At 35.0% G+C, this 5,186-nt stretch overlaps 1 long non-coding RNA gene across 1 annotated transcript in view; it reads left to right on the forward strand.

Moving 5' to 3' along the window:
* The first annotated feature begins 191 nt into the window (after positions 1-191).
* The window catches only part of LOC106943086 (uncharacterized), a 16,399-nt gene continuing 11,404 nt past the window's right edge, over positions 192-5,186 (forward strand). Inside the window, exon 1 of the long non-coding RNA XR_001423811.1 lies at positions 192-426. This is a non-coding gene — a long non-coding RNA (uncharacterized LOC106943086). The remainder of the gene's footprint in view (positions 427-5,186) is intronic.

The raw sequence follows: 5,186 nt of genomic DNA on the forward strand, positions 1-5,186 counted from the left end.
GTGGAAGCTGTGGAATAAATTTTAGTCGAAAACAGGAGTTAACTCAGCACATGATGATTCACACTGGTGAAAAGCCGTTTTCATGTGGGAGCTGTGGAAAAAGTTTTTCTCAAAAAAGGCTTTTAACTCAGCACATGATGATTCACACTGGTGAAAAGCCGTTTTCATGTGGGAGATGTGGAAAAAGTTTCAATCAACAACCACATTTAACTCAGCACATGATGATTCACACTGGTGAAAAGCCATTTTCATGTGGGAGCTGCGGAAAGAGTTTTACTCAGAAACGGCATTTAACTCCGCACATGATGATTCACACTGGTGAAAAGCCGTAGAACTATTTTCCATATATGTCCTATGTTGAGGATTATTATAAAAGTCATCTAGATGAAAACTGGAGGGCTTTCTTGTCTATAAAGTGGTGAAATGGTTAAATTTTTTTAAAATTAAATGTGATAATTTGGATCTTGTTGGATACTTTGAGATGTACAAGATGAATTTGAAGTATTGATTTGCATTATTCTGTATGGGGAGAATGAGTGGAGTGAATGAGGTTGACTTTAATACATTTTTAATCCAAAATGTGCTGTTATGCACTATTTGTAGATTTTCATTAATTGTTTTACACTTTGAAATTTACTATATTAACATTTTTATAGGTTTGTCCTTAAAGCTAAACTAAACTGAAACTGATGCTGTTTGTTTAGAATTATATTAACCAGTCTATATAAAAGCGTTTCAAATAAATTAACATGTCTTACTTAGAAAATGCAATAAACAATATAAACTTATTTTCCTTCATTGATCTTGATTGTACAAATTATGTGTGATTATTGTCTCCAATAATTTGGTGTGTCGCTTGTCTTAGATGTATAATTTTCTATTTTCTGCTGTGGCTGTTTTCTATTAAAGATCTTTGTTTAAAGTTGAAACTAATTTAAACTATAAACAAATAGATATGTTTGTTTAAGTCTTTCCGAAGTCACTTGATCACTTGCATTTCCTTTGAAAATGTAGTGCGAGTGCTGAACGCTTCTGCTGAAATTTGCAGAAATATTTGAGTTCAAGTACATAATCATGCATACAGTTTAAAAAATAAGTCTCTAAAATTAAACAGAATTAAAGTTAAAATAGATGTAGTTGATTTTATTTCGAAATAATTCGAGAAGTAAAACGTATCAGAATTTTTAATATAAATTTAACAATCATTTAATAGTATTTAATCCTCGAGTGACATTCTGGTCCACACTCCATACCAGATGGTGGCGATAATGCACCATGTTCTTTACTTGCCAACCACCAAAAAACAAAGAAAAATCAGTATTTTTTTAAAATTTACAATAATATGTACAAGTTACATAAATGGTAGCAAAAAAGACGAGGCTTAAGGAAGGTAAAGAGCAAATATAAACAGGAAAAGGTTAAATACAGCAACTAGGGCAAATTACATGAGAAATTCTGTACAAATTGAAGTAGTCTTTAAAGCTTTACTATTGGTACAGTACTTCAGAAAATACAAATATGAAGAAACATGGGCACAAAAAGCATTAATTTTGGGTTTCAACTTAAGAAATTTGCATATGTGGATATTAAATTTTTGTAAAATTAATATTAAATTTATAACAAATACTTAATTTTTTTGGAGAATTTAAACAGAAAAAGACACATAATATAGTTTTAAAGTTAAACGGTACGTCTATTTCCAATTTTCTTTTTAAGAGTAAAAAAATATCTTTCCAAAATATTTGAATACAAGAGCAGTCCCAGAAAAGATGAGTGATGGTTTCCTCAGAATTGTGACAAAATGAACATAGAGGATTTGCATTAGAGTGATATTTAAATCTTTGACTAGGATAACATCTATGTAGAATCTTTAGAAACACTTCTTGAATCTTATTAGTTATTATGTATTTTTTCAGCAATAACCAAACATCCTTCCAACAACTGTCATTAAATATATTGTCCCAAAAAAGGTAGAAGCTGGTTTGCTTATATGATGTCTTATTATTAGTTCTCTAAAACATTTCTTAGATTTTCTACTTAAAAATGGGTCAGAGTTACCAATGAATAATTGTTAAGTAATCAGTATGGTGTCGAACAGAGGATGACGATAACATTTTCACCACTGAAGTAACGGCATCAAGTACAATTGCAAATTCTTTAGGCAGTACAGAAAAATACACGTGGTCAGAAATTCATCATAAGACTAAGTATTACCTTCTTTGTTGAAAAGTTGATGTACACAAACAATGCCTCTGTCAAACCATTTTTTAAAGAAAAAATTATTCATGTTATTATTCATCAGCAGATGTCTTTGTTATTCCAAATATAGTATTTGTGTGGGGAAAAGTTATGTTTATGTATTAAATTCCAGCATAGCAGTAGCTGTTTATGGAAACTGGAAAGTTTAACTGGGATTTTTTTCAGTACTATAGTTTAATCTTGTAGAAGCCTAAATTCAATTTTTGTTCATTCAGACCTTTAGGACAAATTATGTTTATATTTCTTATGGTAATTTGTTTATTTGGATAAAAATGATTAAAAGTTAAATCTCTATTGCATACTAATTTGTTATACAGGACTAAGGCCTTCTTGTAAATTTGCATATGTAATTGCAGTTAAGGATTTTAGTTTGTGGCCAGGCAGAATCAGTTGGGCAGTTGGCTATTAACTCGGCACATGATGATTCACACTGGTGAAAAGCCATTTTCATGTGTGAACTGTGGAAAAAGTTTTAGTCACAAACAGAATTTCACCCAGCACAGGAAGATTCACACTATATCAGAATTTTTTGAAGAAGCTCCTTCTGATGACATCATAGCTAAAAATTGATTTTTGGTTCCACCTACCGACGGCTTGACTTTCGCTCTCAATAAGCCACAGGATGGGCGGCAACCAGAGGTAACTCCGAACAAAGCAGCAGCATTGTGGATATACGGATACTATAGGAAAAGTTTATTATCTGGTGAAATGAATAAACTATGAAACTTGTGGCGGGATGTAGGAGATACCAATCAGAAGACAATATTAACTTTGGATTTGTGGAAAACTGGAATATTAATATTGTATTTGTTTTATTTAAAGTTGAATAAAAATTTTACGTTTTTCGAAGAGAACTGGCATTGCATGAGAAATCTTTAGATGTGAGGATCGTATGTTCCACAAGGTGGCGGTAAAGCAGCGGGACGAATGCAGACAGTCATGAAATCCCAAAGAAGGAGAGGAGAAAAAGGAGGAAGAAGACGACAAAGGACGGACCGTGGATTGTTTTGTTGAATGTTTGAGTGTTTCTCTAAAAAATATCTTAAGTCCAGTTTAAACGAGTTTATCAACGAGCAGTTAACTGCTGCTGAAGAAACTTTCACAGAGTTTAAAGAAATCATCGTCAAGTCGGAGGAAGAGATGGATGATCAGCGCAGTCTGCTTGATTTCTCCCGGACTCCCCAGATAATCTTACACCGGATAGGTAGGAAACACCAGCGTTTGGATGAAGGTTAATGTATGCACCGTTCTGCATGAGGATCATTTTAGTAAAAGTGCTTTTCCCATATAAAATGTTTTTTTCACGGGTAAATGAACGCAGACGTCACAATTACGCTGTGAGAATGGCTTATTTATGTAGAACAAGGGTGTCCAAAGTCGGTCCTCGCGGAGGTGTTGTGCAAAAATCTGTTCCCCCTGTGAAAATCTGTTCCCCCTGTGAAAATCTGTTCCCCCTGTGAAAATCTGTTCCCCCTGTGTCGGGAGCGCGAATTGCAGCCAAAGAGGCGGATCCGGCGGATCTGACCATTTTCACGGCGCTTCTGATTGATTTCTCGGTATAAAACTGCTCATATAATCATGTCAATGTTGTAACTTTTAGTTTAATCGGCAGCTACCAAAATTTTAAAAAAATAAATAAACGTGGTCTTGTGAGGGTGTCTTTTTACGCTATTTTGTGTTACTTTAAACTCGAAGAGAATCGATCTTTTTTCAACTTTTGTCTCTTAAGCCTGACAAATAAAAGTCAGCCAACAAACACAGGTTTCCAACACGTAGTGTGCATTTATAATTGTTAATTTCTGATACAAGAGGATGGAAGCTGGCTGATAGCAGGGCACCAAAACAAAGACTTCCTGAAAAGATCAGAGTGTAGACTTTTTGGTAAATCCCGTTCTAATGTAAAATATAACAGATTACTGGATTAAGGAAATTTCTAGCATGCTATGACACATATTTTTTTTAGAATTTGGAAACAGTTGCTTTTTATTTTCCAAAGTTATGGGGGGGAGGAGATTAGAGAATGGATATTCCAGCCGCCTGAAATAATCTGACCCCCCCACATAGATTGGAAACAAATTAATTTACCTGCAAGTCTTTAAATGTGTTGATTCCTCTCTTCATCAACAACAAATCCTGTGATTTTGAAAACTTTTGCTCTTTATTTGCTAAAGTTAGGAGGGGAGAACAAATATTTAGCCAAACACCTGGCCCCTAAAAGCAACACTTGCTTCCCTACCTGGCCTTCTCTGACTCAACACTTTCTGGTCTCTCCAATCACACCACACACACAACAAATATTAATAATAAAAAAAAAAACACACAGAAATTATGTGAATATCCTCCTTCGGCCTGTGACCGACCAACTCAATTTTACATTTTGCATCTGGAAGAAAATATATATGTTTAAGAGTTTCATTGCCTCCCCTCATCGACAACACTGATTATTTGCTTGGTAAATAAATCATCTGCGCAGTCACTTGACGTGTGATGCAGATTAATGTAGACCTAATAACATTGGTGCAACGATCCGCTGTTTTCCCATTTTAGCTTCAATGCTAGTTAATACACACACCAATGTGTGTGCAGGGTGAAAGTAAGGGGGTACGGCAGGGTACTGCATACCCCTAAAAGATTTAGTGGGGGTATGCAGTACCTGCAAGAGAGAGGAGGGGCTGTAAAAAAATCAACGGGTTCACTGTGCAGCTGTGAGTGCACCCACTAATCAGCCGTGAGTGATTAGTTTTTCAAGAACAATCTAAAACACGACTTAATCAGTTAATAAATAACTTTTTTCCCATTTCATATTGTTTCTGAACTGTTCATGCTTTGCTAGAGCAGCGGTGCAACACTTCGATCGCGGAAGGTTTTGAGTCGGTCTCGGCATTAGGTGACAATCTGAACACCGCCAGGAGGCTGAGACCAGCAGG

This window comes from Poecilia latipinna, unplaced genomic scaffold, assembly GCF_001443285.1.
Source record: "Poecilia latipinna isolate Pla-1442-1.1 unplaced genomic scaffold, P_latipinna-1.0 Scaffold4860, whole genome shotgun sequence".
NCBI classification, from domain to species: Eukaryota; Metazoa; Chordata; class Actinopteri; order Cyprinodontiformes; family Poeciliidae; genus Poecilia; species Poecilia latipinna.